General features: G+C 43.2%; 1 protein-coding gene across 3 annotated transcripts in view; it reads left to right on the plus strand.

Moving 5' to 3' along the window:
• Positions 1 to 15,433, plus strand: part of DENND2B (DENN domain containing 2B) — a 56,989-nt gene that overhangs the window by 1,333 nt on the left and 40,223 nt on the right. For 2 of the 3 annotated variants that reach the window (XM_053449004.1, XM_053449006.1), the window contains exon 1: positions 12,243 to 12,555. The exons of the other annotated variant lie outside the window; for it this stretch is intronic. The gene's annotated coding sequence lies outside the window, so the exon portion shown is untranslated. Of the gene's footprint in view, positions 1 to 12,242; positions 12,556 to 15,433 lie in introns of those variants that run through there. 3 annotated transcript variants of the gene reach the window in all.

Below are 15,433 nucleotides of genomic sequence, written 5' to 3' on the forward strand. Positions count from 1 at the left end.
GGCGGCGGCGGGCGGCCGATCGCTGAACACTTCATTTCCACCGAGTGCTGTCGGGAGACGTGACTTTGAAGTCTTTGCTGGAGAACATTTCTTGGAATCCTGTCTTCTGTCGGATCGCGTCCCCCGGCGGGGGCTTTAAAGGGTCTCCAAGAATTTCCAGCAGGGGGTTCAGAAAACAGAGCTTCACGCAGAGACGAAACTATCCGACCCCCCAATAAAGTGCGAGAGCGCGGACCGCCGGAGACCTAAACGTCTCAGCAGATGCAGGAGAAACGCGTCGGGTCATGGTGAAGGTTTGTAGAGTCGTAAGAAACCTTCAGATCTTCTGCTGGGCGATGATGATGAAGATGATGATGAAGATGATGATGATAATGACGATGATGATGACGATGATGACGATGATGATGACGATTCTTGGTCATCAGATGGAACACGGCAGATCTTCCACCGCCATGAGATTCACGAGAGTTCCGGCATTTGGTCATCCAAGCCTGAAACTCCACTCCACAGAAGAGCCGTCGGTCCCGTCTGATCTCCTCATCTTTCTGGCTGGTTCCTTGTCTCATGTTCAGGACAGCATTCATGCTTAAACTGGACCAACCACGACTGCATCTACTGGAAGGCTGTTCCATGCACCCAACACCCTGTCAATGAAATGCTGCAGGTCGCCATAAGATAGACGGCCCCGGATTGTCTTCTCCTGCAACCAGCTGAAGGCCCACCAAAGAACCAAAGGCCTCCTGGCAGTAATCCATTTACCTCTAGAGAGTTATGGGGGCTGCTCACGGATCGCGGGGACATAAAACTGTGTCAATAAAATGTGTTCAAGATGTTCCGACAGGGGAGGACTAATTAAAAACAAATTCTAACAGCCGTTCCCAGCTCTGCTCCTCTTTGGGAGTTGATGCCCTCGCTGTCGCGCTCTGGAATGTGAGGATCGTGTCACGTCGCGTCCCGCTGTTTTTGTGACGGAATTCAGAGACGTTTTTGGACTCACAGATCATCAGAGGATGTGGGCCCAAAAATGTTTATGCCTCCCCAGGGCGACGGATGCTGTGTTTACTCCTCTATCGGACTAGCTTTACTGCAAAATTCCAAAAGGAACAAAAACAAAATCATATTTTTTCTGAAGCACATAATAAAAATAATAAAAATAAGAAAACAATAATAATTATTATTATTATTAACAACAACAACAACAATAATATTAATAACACCAATCATAATATTATTAATAATAATAATATTAATAATAGCAATAATAATGGCAATAATAATCATAATAATAACAATTATAATATTAATAATAATATTGACAGCAATAATAATCATAATAATAACAACGATAATAATAATAATGATAATAATAATAACGATAACAATAATAATGATAATAATAATAACGCTAACAATAATAATGATAATAATTATGATTATATGTGAAGAGTTTTGCATAATAAAAATGTAAAAAATGCGAGAAACAAAATTTGGGGTTTTTGCATTTTTTTCACAATAAGAAAATTGTGTCAGCAAATTCATTTAAACACAGAATCTTCATTTTAAACTGAAATGGCTTTTCCATTATTTCCCCTCAATTTGACAGCTAGAACCTTTTATTATTTTAAGTGGAAATCTTTCCAGGAAGAGCATTTTAACCAAAGGAAGGGATATTTTCTCATCTTTTCATAAAATCTAGGAAAATTCCTGCGGTTAAGGTTACAAAATAAACACAACAGTCCGTTTACAAAAACGTTATATACAAAACGCAACGTATTTTGATGAAAAACAGATTGTCCGCAAATTGTAACAAATTTCAGCAAAAAAAAAAAGAAAAGAAAAAAAAAAACGGAACGGGGGCTCTGCTGCCGACAACGCCTTGCGCAACCTCTCAATAAATATGTTATTGTGCTTTGGAGAAAAAAAAACTATCCGTTGTCATGACAACAGGACAGATAAACAGGATCTTCTCTCCCAGGCGATTACATAAGGGAGCGTCGGCTGCTCCCCGTGGAGCCGGTGTGTCTGATCCCGTAAGGGCCGGTCGGGGATCGGAACGTTTATTGAACTTCGTTACATTAAATTCATCTCTAGAATTCTTTCTAAATAAAAAACAAACCAATTGTTACTTTTAGGATTGTTTTGGAGATGAAAGAGTTAAGGCTGGGGGGATTCTGCGAAAAATATGACTTTTGGAAAATTTGTTGGAAATATTACACTTTGGGGTCCTTAACCCGGACCCCCCATCTACGGACCCCCAAATAACCCAGTCTAAAATCCACGAGTGCGTTCGGTTAGAGGAATGGCCGCGCATGTTCACGCTCCCCACCCAGCAGCCATGTTTGTCGTCTTTTTATCTCTGTGCCGCCAGCTGGTGCGCCGGTGAATTCTAACGCCAAGGTCAGCCTGGCACAGAGACCCGGAATACCAGCCTAATCTCCGCGTGAGCTCGATAAACGTTGGCGAGTACAGGCCGAGGGTAGCCTTCACCTCGTGCTACAGTGTAAGTCAGACCGGGGTCTGCAGTCATTTCTCAGGCAGCCTGGAAATGCCGCCCAGCAGAGATGGTAGACAGAATTAAAACAGGAGATTTATCATTCCGACTCCATGTTATAACCAAATCTGACATTTACTTAATTTAACTTCATACATCGACGGGCGAAATGATTTGTATTTTAAGCAATAATCGTACAATAAAGGACGCTCTGTCACATTATCTCCCCTGCTCAAAATTAAAGGGGAAATCTCATTTTGCCCCAAAACACCCAATATCTGCTGATCTGGAGCCGCCGGTGCTCTCAGTCATGTGATATTTTGGGTGACTTTCCCGGCTCAATCACCACACTGAGCTGACGCTTTATGGCAATGCTAATGAAGTCCGTTCCTCCATGGACTTTCATTAGTCAGAGAGTCTATCTGGGTGAATGAGACTGAGGCATTCTATTGTTCCCCACAGGCAGTATGATGAGGAGTCGGGGTGTTTAGTAGATCGGGGGTCAGATAACAGAGCGAGAATCATACAAACGGCTGATATGCAGCTGCCTGAAAACATTTATATTATATTATATTATGGGGGCAAAAACTACAACCGGGGTTTAAAACATTCAAAAATAGCAATATTTTTGAAAATTTTGTAACAAAACAAAAAATGACAGTTCCTCTATAAATCTTAGAAGGATCTTTAACAATGGACCCAAAACCTGGTGATTTGGTAGATGTTTTTCAGGTTCCCGAGCCCGGCCCTCAGACCCCTTTTAATAAATCCTTTGATTCCGGTTGTTTTTCTGCTTTTCATGTCTTTGACATTTTCTTTCACAATCGCATCTCCTGGAAACATCTCTGGAGCGTCACAGAGATTCCTGAGTCACGAAGGAAAAAAACAAATCGGGGCTTAGAGGAAGACGAAAAACCATGAAAGCTTCATCTCCCAAAGACATTCATTTCCACCCCAAAAATCCATACTTTAATTTTATATATAAATACGTCAATTATTTAAATTCATAATATTCGTATGCAGGCTACTTAAAACTAGCCAATCAGAGAATAGCCACGCCCACCGGGTGCTGACTGTGGCCACTCCCACTAAGTGCTGCCCTTACGAAAAATTACTGCAGTTTTTCTGAAGTAATACTGCTATTTTTTGGACATGAAAAAACTGCAATACTGCACATTTACTCCAGTTTTACTGCATTTGTACTTCACTGCACTGCAGTTTTACTGCACATTTACCGCACTTTTTTTTTTTATATTGCAAACCTACAGTTGCTCTTCAATGTGCTGCAGCTTTATTGCATTTGTACTTCCTTACAAAATAACTGCAGTAAAACTGCAGTACAGTGAAGTACAAATGCAGTAAAACTGCAGTAAAAGTGCAGTATTGCAGTTTTTTCATGTCCAAAAAATAGCAGTATTACTTCAGAAAAACAGCAGTAATTTTTTTGTAAGGGATGTATTCACTAAACTGGGAGTTTGCGGGAGAGATGAAGATTTCGGCTCAGTGACCCCTCGGCTCTGCCCGACGTGGCACAGAGAGACACCCTGGCCAAATACCCCCCTTCTCCATAATAACCCCCCCTCTGCCGAGAAGATACACGCCAGGAACGCAGAGCACACGCATGCAGCCGTTTCTACAGGGTGCCCACGGGCCGTTTTAATGAAAAACACGCAGGAAACGGCTAAAGATGTGGTTTTTATTAGAGAGGCGGCTCGGCCGGAGGTTTAAAAGCCCATGCAGCGAACGCGCTTCTGCCGTCGAGGTTAGAGAGAGGCCACGAGAAAGAGACAGACCGCCGTCACAGAGAGAGCGCTCTCACTAATTCACAGAGATTTCACCCCGGGACACAGTTTGCTTCGGGTTTCGTGAGCCTCTGGGATCATTTTGGATTTTGGGATGAAGCTCAGGACGGGGTTTATTAGAGCGACGCTGGAGGCAAGTGGATCTGGCCACACGCCGCTCACTTATGCCTGCGCCGCCATAAAGGGTACCAGAGGGGATATCTGAGTCATTTGGGATCGGGAAAGGATCCAGGGCATGCGGAATGTACCTCTATGTCAGTTAGTGATAAGGAGATGCCACATACTGTAAAGACTCAAACCTTAATCAGTCGTTGGTCTCGTCTTAGATTCAGGAGCCGTATGTCTATCCCATGCATGTTTAATACCCTCACTGTATCAGCCTCTCCCACTTCTGCTGGGAGGCTGTTCCGCTTATCTACCACCCTCTCAGTAAAGTAACATTTCCTTACATTACACACCTTCTTCTGAAGATCTCTGACCAATAACTCTCTTACCTGCACCCCTCTCCCTTCTAATTATTAGTACGGTTCGCATGCAGTCTGTCAGGGAGAGTCTGGAACCTTCCAGAGAAACTCCATGAAAACCGTTTTCTTTCATTTCCTAAATCCCACGATAGAGAGTTAAAAAAAACGGCACTTTTTCCCCTTCTGAGTATTCCCAGTTTCACAAGACGTAGCGTCGCCTCGTATGTGTTTAAAGGACAAAAGGGGCAAGGCTGCTTAAAGAAAGGTGGCTGATGTGTGATAATTGCCCCTTTGCCCCTGCTCTGTACAAATCATGCATTGTGAGTCTCTGTAACAAGGAGCTTACACTCTAATGTCCCCGGAATCAAACAATAAAGATGCCAAGGCAGTGAAATGAGAAATGTTTTGGATTCTGTAAACCTGATCCGAATAATAATAATAATAATAATAAATAATAATAATAACAATAAAAATAATAATAATAATAATAACAATAAAAATAATAACAATAAAAATAATAATACATAGCAGTACTAACAATAATAATAATAATAACAATAATAATAATAACTGTAATAATAATAATAACACATAACAGTAATAATAATAACTGTTATAATAATAATAATAACTGTAATAATAATAATAATACATAACAGTAATAATAATAACTGTTGTAATAATAATAATAATAACTGTAATAATAATAATAATAATAATACATAACAGTAATAATAAATAACAGTAATAATAATAATAATAACTGTAATAATAATAATAATACATAACAGTAATAATAATAACTGTTATAATAATAATAATAATAATAATAATAACTGTAATAATAATAATAATAATAATACATAACAGTAATAATAAATAATAGTAATAGTAATAATAAATAACAGTAATAATAATAACTGTAATAATAAACAATAATAATGATAACAGTAATAATAATAAAAACCAGTAAAAACTCTTAGATTTCTTTAAAAAAGTTTCAGAAGACGAGGACTAAAAAGGGTATAAAAACGATTAATTTGATTTAAAATCTCATAGCGCTGGATTTATCATAACTGAATTTTTTGGTTTAATGGATGATTTGCTCCGTGACGCGGGGGGGGGATTGGAAAATTGCTGCTTTTCGTGGATTGTGGGTATTGGTGTCGTCTGGGTTTGGAATCCAGATTTAACGGAATGATTTTATCGGGATAACTCCCATCTGCTACCCTCGGCCAATCAGGACTCTGGGGGCGGAGCTTGGGAGGTAGAATGTCACTCAAACTGGAAGCGCTACTGAGCATGTGCACAATTCTGCACATGCTCAGTATACATTCTCCGGATCCAGCTGTCCCACCGAGCTCTACCTCTGTTCCCGAAAAGCGGGACGGACATAGAACTCGGGGCAGCGGGGCAGAGAGGAAGAAGCGGGGCGGTTGGGAGGCATGCACGGGAAAGGAGCGCTAGATTTTAGGGGGGTCTTGGCTTTTCACTTGTTGCATGGCGATGGAACAGGGACGTCCGAGGCTTGTTTGTGGCCCCTGACATTGTTTTGTACTGATGAACATGAGATCAGCGTCGCGTGGAGTGCCGACTCATTGGCGTTGATGACATCACACGCCGCCATATTTGCTGCTCACCAAAGCCGCAGTTAGAGGTCTCTGTGTCTCGTTATCACGTAAAGACGCAGAGCCGGACGGGAAGGAGGGAAGCGTCCGGGGCTCTGGTTGTCGTGGAAGCTCCACACCTGGCCGCTATCAGTTAAAGGGTTAAAGCCTGGACGCTTCCCAAACATGTCCGCTGTGACATATTAACCCCTGGCCCGTGGGCTGCTTTGGTTTCTGTGCAGATGTAAAGCTGCAGGGAATATCGCAGACAGATTCAAACTCGCAGCTCCTGCCAAACCTTCCCCGAGCCGACTTCGCAGACCGTGAGTCACTCTCATCGCTCTCAGCGCCTTCACCTCCAACTCGCCGAGTTTCTGCTGATGCCGAGCTTTTCTCCCCTCTTTCCGCTGTCCCCGTTTTGCATGAAGCGATGACGTCACATAAATAATCCCCGTTTATTTAAAACACGTTTCAACCTCATTTCAAAGTAGGTGTGATGAGCGTGGCATGCGCTCCCATAATGCATTGCACTGGTGGTAAGGGGTTAACGAGCTAATGGGAAAAGGCTACGAATATCCCCGACATTCCTTACATGCAATGCAAGGAAGTGTTACTTTACTGAGAGAGTGGTAGATAAGTGGAGCAGACTCCCAGCAGAAGTGGTAGCGGGTAATACAGTGAGGGTATTAAACATGCATGGGGTAGGCATACGGCTCCTGAATCTAAGACGAGGTCTTCGCAGAAAGATATTTGGACCCAAGCTCTGCAGTGTATGGTTTTGCCCTCAAGGTGGCAGCGCAGTTTGAATGCCACGCAACGGGGCAAAGGCTGCGTTTATTCATCCGACCTCCAGTCGCTCGAGATGTGAAGCGGCAAACATCGTTACTTTATATTCAATTTAAATATAATGTATATTGTTTCATCTCATGCCCTTCTTAGACCCCACAGGCAGATCGGCCCCATCCGGCCCCCGTCTAGTCGCCCGTTTCTCCTGCTTTAAAGACTCAAACCTTAATCAGTCGTTGGCCTCGTCTTAGATTCAGGAGCCGTATGTCTATCCCATGCATGTTTAATCCCCTCACTGTATTACCCTCTACCACCTCTGCTGGGAGGCTGCTCCACTTCTCTACCACCCTCTCAGTAAAGTAAAAGCTCCTTCCATTCCATTTCGGCCTCTGACCCTCTAGTGTTAGATCCTGAAACGCCCCAAAACCAAACGTGACTCTTCAGGTCGTCCCAAAACCTCTTAATTCACCCAAATCATTAAAAGACATCTTTGGATTTAGTAGAATTTTTGGAAAAGTCGCCGCTGCCGAGGGAATAAAATCTGCCTCCCGGTCAGAGAAGGAGAGAAAGAACAATAATAATCATTTTATAGTATTTTATATTTTTTTTCCCTTTATGATTTATTTTTGGGGAGAAAAGCTCTGTTATGGCAGAAATATTATTATTATTATTTTTTATGTATTCTGCTCGGACGTCTCTTCGCTCGCCTGGTTAATAATATTTTGGGAACCAGAGAGGTGCTAAAAATATCCGGGTCGCCCCGGGAAGCTCCTCTCCAAATTCTCTAAAACAAAGCCTTGGTTTTATGGAATCCGCGGAGCCAGACCATAAAAGGACATCATTTTAACATCGTATTTTTGAGCGGAGAAACAACGTTTTGGCCTCTCCTCAGAAAATAAAATTGGCAAAGACGCTAATAACGGTTAATACATAATAAATCGCTTTATCGAGTGATACTTTAATTGCAATTAACTGAAAATTTGGGGAAAAAGTGTTATTTTCCCAATTTAATAACAGACTGGATGATTTTTTTTTTTTAAATATTCTCAATTTTCATTTTTTTTCCAAAAAGAATTTGCCTTTTTTGGCACAAAGAGACAGTTTGGATTTAGAATCAATTAACAGCCCTAATTAATTAAATGTAATTAATAAAAATGTATTCATCAACGATTAAATATAACTGCTAAATATTCAAATTAATTCAAAACGTTTCAAACTTCAGATAAAAGCCGTAAAAAACACCAAAAATAAATTCTGGGCAGAGGAGAAAAAGTTTTCAGTTAATTAGCTAATTAGTCATTTGTAATTAGAGGCAGGCGGGAGGCTCGGGTGACGAGGCGGATCAGACGGCGCGCGAAGAATTAAGATTATTTTCATTATTATTATAAACAGAAGCAAATATTATCCCAAATATTTGGCAAAATCTGTCAGCGACGAGACGCTAATTGCAACGGAATTTCTGGATTCTGTGATTAATTGGGGCTTTTAGGGCTGTAGAACCCTGCGATACCCTCATACCCAGCAAACATTCTGCCCTCCTAGAAGAGAGGGGGCATCGGGGGAGGCAAGGGAGGAAAGAAGGACATCAGAGGAGGAAAGATTGGCATCAGGAGAGGAGAGAGGAGCTACAGGGGAAGGAGACAAGGGAGGAAAGAAGGACATCAGTGGAGGAAAGCAGGCCAACACATAAATAAAGAGGGGCATCAGGGAAATATGAGGGGCATTAATGGAGGAAAGAGGGGCATCATGGGAGGAGAGAGGGACATTAGGGGGAGGAAAGAGGGACATCAGAGGAGAAAAGATGGGCATTAGGGGAGGAAAGGGGGATATCAGGGGAGGAAAGAGGGGCATCGGGTTTATAAAGAGGGGATTCAGGGGAGGAAAGATGGGCATTGGAAAAATAAAGAGGGGCATAGGGGTTTGGGGGTAAAAGAAAAAGGACTAGCTGGACTAAATAAGGATGCTTGGGGGGTATGGTGCTTGCTGGCCTTTGTAAGTATGTTCGGTATCGGATTACATGGAACAATACACGCTATGAACTTCACAAAACATATACAGTAAAGGGCAGGAGGAGTACAACTCCTATGACACTCAGCCGTAATGCACAGCGAGGCTGCCGATTAATGAAGCTCCCGCCGCTCTGTGGATAAAACTCAGGTGTTCGATGCTGAGATTTATTGGGGTAATAAATGACTGACAGGCGGATGCACAGAACATATGACATTGAATCATTCCGTGTACTTCTCGTGTAATGTGTTTAGCCGTCAGCTATACACGCGTCGCGTCAGGACACATTGATAATAAAATACCCGTAATTACCAGAATCTGAAACGCACATATTTGGAAGAAACGAGTAGGTGATGGCTGGTTATTACGCGAGTCTGATAATAATAATAATAATAATAATAATAATAATGGTTATTACGCGAGTCTGATAATAATAATAATAATAATGGTTATTACGCGAGTCTGATAATAATAATAATAATAATAATAATAATAATGGTTATTACGCGAGTCTGATAATAATAATAATAATAATAATAATAATAATGGTTATTACGCGAGTCTGATAATAATAATAATAATAATAGTGTATAGAAACATATTGTGATTCTGTAAAATGAGAAGTGAAGATGATATTTTTCATTGAACCAACGTAGAAAGAGAACTAAAGTCATATAAGGGACCTCAGAGGTCTCTCCTTCAGATAGAAGATGGATATTAACGCGTAATAAGCAATAGTTCATTTTTTATATGCATGTGGCAGGGGCTCTGAGCCCCTGAAATGTTTTTTCTGGGGGGATCTCTCCCCCGGACCCCCTGATCATGTGCGCCCGTTCTGCTGCGTTCTGCTGCTCGGGTCCTGGACGTTCCTGCTGAGCGGAGGAGATTAATGTCGGACTTTGTAACTCCCAGAACTGAATGTGAGAATCCAAGGGCTGAGATAATGTCCCGCGGGGGCCCCTGAGCGGCTCATGTTACTGGGCCTGGCCGCAAAATTCTTGCATTAGTTTTCTTAAAACATATAAAATCCTACAACCAGTACATATCTATTCCTATCATTCACCTATACATTCCTATCACTTACCTATACATTCCCATCTCTTACCTATACATTCCCATCACTTACATATACATTCCTATCTCTTACCTATACATTCCTATCACTTACCTATACATTCCTATCACTTACCTATACATTCCCATCTCTTACCTATACATTCCTATCACTTACCTATACATTCCTATAACTTACCTATACATTCCCATCTCTTACCTATACATTCCTAACACTTACCTATACATTCCTATCACTTACCTATACAGCCCTATCTCTTACCTATACATTCCTATCACTTACCTATACATCCCCATATCTTACCTATACATCCCTATCTCTTACCTATACATTCCTATCACTTACCTATACATTCCTATATCTTACCTATACAGCCCTATCACTTACCTATACATTCCTATCATTCACATAAATATTCCCATCCCTTACCTATACATTCCTATCACTTACATTCCCATCATTTATCTATACATTCATATCATTTATCTATACATTCGGGGTATTCCTGCATCTCTTGTGAGTCTGCATTGGCTGCAGTTGAACTCCCACTCCCATGATGTTCGACCAGTAGTAGACTTTTTTTTAGGATGGTAACTGTTGATTGTGGGTGTTTCCCACCTGTAGAAGGGACCTCTGAGGCTTTGGAACTCTAAATTTTGACACCGACCCAGCTCTGACATTACAAAAGGTTCCGGGGGCAGTTGGAGGCAGTTGGGGGCAGTTGGGGGCAGTTGGGGGCACGTTTGGTGAAAATCCCACTGGTGGCCGGTATGAGAATTGCAATCCCTGCTGAGCTCTATAGAGACTTAGTAAGTTTTAATTTACTGAGACGGTGGTAGATAAATGGAACAGCCTTCCAGCAGAAGTAGTATATATATTGGTTTTCTGAATGGGCCCCTAATTAGAGCCCCGTGGTACGCTTTATACCCCAGCATTGCCTATATTGCCTAATCTAATTCTACATTAATCCCGGCTCAGTGGGGGATGGGACAAAATCATGAATGAAGCAAACAGGATTGACACATTCCTGGGAATTCCGAAAGGTTACCTCACCCTGCCCCTTACGCTGGTCAATGTATGTACTACGTATTAAAATGGAGATATTTTTTATTGCACATTTATATCACTATTTAATGATTCCCAACATGTACCCGGCCCCTGATTGGCTGGCGTTGAAATAACTGGTGCAGGAATCAGATGGATTATTCATATGACCAGTGACTCCCAGGCAGGTGGACTGAAATCCGTAACCCTTAAAATACTTTTATGCTTCTAACACTACACAATATTAATTAATATAAAAGGAATCGATGACATCATACTGCGAAAGAAAATTCCGGAAGAGGCCGTTGGATCCGGGGCCGATAACGATTCAGTTCCATCTATACTGATTAATATTGAAGGCGTATCTTCACTTTATTATTTCTATTACTTATTTAAATGACAGCTCTATGGAATATGCCGGCGCTATATAAATGTAACGTATATATATATATTAAAAATAAATCACGCTGTCTCCACCTGGTTTCCGACCCTGAATCCCAATCCCCGAGAGCCGGTTACCGGGGGAAAGCCCGGAGAACGGCGGAGACAGAGCGCTGGCGACGTCTCACAACGAATAAAACCAGAAATGATGGTAAAACCGTCACAAAACTTTCTTTACGTTCCCCGCCGGCGCTCCTTTTCTTGTGATCTCGCCGTTTGGGCTTTGATACATCTGTTAAGGGTTAATAAATAAACAATAATAGGAATAATAATAATAATGTAATTCTCGATTTCTTTGGGACGTTGAACTATATCCGCCGGGAAAAGCATCCTTCGGATCCCGCTGTTTATGTCCCTTTGTGTCACAATGTATCGGGAATGTTCTGGAGATAATTCCCGTCTTCCTGGTAAAAAAGGCTTTGGGGGTAAATAAATAAACAGCTCAGGGGAGGCAGGGGCAGCAGGCAGGAGACAATGACTAGCGAGGGGCGGGAGAAGCTGCGTTCATTGAATAAAGCCCTAAGCTGTCGGCCAGGCATGCAGTCCCATGGAGTCCTCCCATAGCCGGGGCTGATTCTGTCTGCCGGACTCGAGCAGGGGGGCAAGAGACAGGGGTACAAAGTATCTCTGCGTCTCCATGACAATAACCCGGCTCAGCCAGCGACCCCTCGAATACCCCCTACTGGGGTCACAAACACTGTCCCGGGAGTTCCAGACCAAGCAGATGTAGGAAGCGGAGAGGAAGCCGGTCTTCTGGAGAAAGACCAAGTTTATAGGAGAAAGATTTGTCCGGGAAATACAAAGGATGGCGCGGGGAGTCGGGGTCCGCAGCGACGAGGTAAACGAAGCCCCTTTCTACTGACAGATATCTGCTTTTTTTTATTATTTCGCTCCCAGGGGAGCTTTTTATTGAATTTTTGTCTTGCGTTGGGGGTGGAAGGGGTTAACTCCGGGGCTGGTTACATTTTACCCACAAATGACATGTTCTGGAGATCGCCAGGAATCCAGGAAAAGTTACTTTTGTTTTAGATAAATGAAAATTTTCTTTTGTCATGAAACACATACTTTGTTTACGGATATTTTGTTTACAGATATTTTGTTGACAGATATTTTGTTTACGGATACTTTGTTTGTAAATATCGTTGTTTTGCGTGCGATCCGCGCAGAAAGATAAAAATTCATAAAAAAGAATAGAGCGAAATAGAGAAATGAAGTCATTTCTGTAAATTGGATTCTCCAGAGAAGAATTTTGAATTAAATTTCACGTTTGTGTTCTGTGTGCCGCCGGTGCTGGGGGGGGGGGGCGAGTCGGGGCCATAAAATTGGTTTTGCGTGGAAGTAACACGAGGGGGGTGCGGAAGTTTCTAGTCTGTGGCTGGGGGGGGGGTTAGATGTGTATTTTTTCTGCATGGAATGCGGCTAATACGTTTTCTTTCCCGTGAAACATGTTGAATGCGTGTGTCTGCGTGTACACGCGTGTACGTGTAACATGGGTGCTCTCATCGAACATTTTTCTTTGTTCTGTGGATATTTTTACCCCGGTCAATTTAAAATGAACTTTTTTCGCCTCCTTGCAGAGCGGGGAGGGGGGTGTTGGGGGGGGGGTGTTGGCGTCGTCAGGTTCTGTTTAAATGTAACAGACGAGGTGGGGGGCTCTTTTTTGGGGGTCGACGAGGATTTCCTTTCCTTCCTTCATGATGGTTTTGACAGTTGAGTTCCTGTTTTTTTTTTTTCCCTTGAAATGAGTATTTTTAGGAGTTTCTCCATCCCATTGAGGGTAGGGTGGGGGGTGGTGGAGGGGGTGCAAGCTTAACCCTTTGGTATCCAGAAAATTGCATGCCCTGTTCTGTTGGGGACGTTGACTTTTTAAGTGGCGGGAGAGAAAGACTTAAAGGGTTAAATATGAGAAAGAGCTTTTTTCAAAGAAAAGAAAGGATACAAAAGGTTTAAAAAATACCAAAAAACCCCCCCCCCATATTCCTGCATCTGCTGATGATCCCGCCGCCGCCGCCGCCGAGGAATTTTGCCCCCGGGCTGGGGGTGTAAACAAGGCAGGCTCCTCCGTGGGCATTTTATCGGCCCTGCTGCCATGTCTGTCAGTCTGCTCGGTGAGTCTGGACAGAGGGACGGATTCCCAGCTCCCTCCGAAGCTCTACAAACAGAGCGTCTTTTGTGTCGGTCGGACAATGGGGCCGGACTGGGGCCGGCTGGCAGTGATTGTGCCGCCTCGGAATCTGCGGCGTTGGGGAGCGATGTGTTAATGAGCGATCCTCGGGGTCCGGGGCCGGTGATGCGCCTGTAAAGCAAACGTGAAATTGGCAGAGTTTGGCCAACCTGAAAGGGTTAAAAAAGTCTTGGGTGACACGTAAAAAGTACCGTGTTCACCCTAATTCAACGGGGTTTGTGTGACCTCTGACCTCTAGCCTATGGTGTGTTTGGGAGTGGGGGGGAATCCCCGGGGGTCGCCCGGTCCCATAACCCACATTAATATGAATATCGCCCGCAGTCCGCGATGTACTCGCCGGAACGTTACAGCAACTCGCGCTTTACTCGTTGCCTAGGAAACGGACGACGTCGAATGATTATATGATAAATCCCCGGGAGCTTTACGAGGTTTGTTACGTTTTTTTTAGATTTCAGAAGAAAGCTGCAGCTCCAAAGTGTCGGTGATCAGGAGTTCCGGGTTTTGGGCATGGAACCCAACTGGGATCAGGCGGGCGACAAAACGTAGAACTCTATAGAAAGTTCCAGTATAGAACCATTAACTGGAACATTCACTGGTTTCCATGGTGACTGCTCCACGTTTCTGTTAAGGGGACTCGATGGTTCAGGAGGCCGCCGTCGCCGTGCCAACGTCTCCTCCATTCAGCAAAAAAATGTATTTTCAGGAATTTCAGTTTTCTGAAAATGTACCTTTTTTCCCCCACAAAAAGATGTCACTTTTATTAACAAAGATTGAACTTTTTTAGGAAACCCCCCGGATTAAACGCTTATTTTACTGCAGCGCCAGAAATCATTTCGCTTACAAAGTTTCTTAATACGATTCGCTGATTGGCTAATCTCCGCAGAAACAGGCGCAGGGGGAGGGGCAACCGAATATCACATGATCGCCCACAATGGGGAGCTTCTTATTCTTCATGGGGGTCTCCAGTTTATTAACAGAAAGAGACCAGCGGCTCTTTAATAAGCTTCCGGAGAATTCTCCCCCCCCTCGCCGTGATCCTCTGTGAATGGAAGTTGCTGCGTGTTCAGAAGTATTGTCTGTAGCGAGCGCTAATCGGCCCTCATCGGCCCTCATCTGGGAACCGCAGGCAGGTTATGGATGGCGTTCAAAAATGTTAATCAATTGGCGTAGCGTGGGCCGCCACCTGGCCGGGCTTTATCCGGCTTCCAGGGAAATCAATTATTTTTCCGCCCCAGCCCCCCCCCAAGGTCGGTTTATCATGAGCATTGCAGAAGCTGCCACTTAATGAGCGCGTTTGGAATAAAGGCGGGCGCGAGTGAAGCTGCAGTGCCACTTCTCGCCAAAATAAGAGATAATGGAAAAAGGGAATTCTCGGCAAACAGCGCCTTCCAAAACTTTTCTGCTGATATGGCAACAAAGCGCTGAAGCCTAGCGATTCTTGTGTGACATCACATTCAGGCTACGATCATCAGACCTGCGGAGAATCGGAATGAGGCGTAACGCGGCGTCGCTGATTTATCTGATTCTGAAA

The sequence above is a fragment of the Spea bombifrons genome, chromosome 10, assembly GCF_027358695.1.
Source record: "Spea bombifrons isolate aSpeBom1 chromosome 10, aSpeBom1.2.pri, whole genome shotgun sequence".
Taxonomy (NCBI): domain Eukaryota; kingdom Metazoa; phylum Chordata; class Amphibia; order Anura; family Pelobatidae; genus Spea; species Spea bombifrons.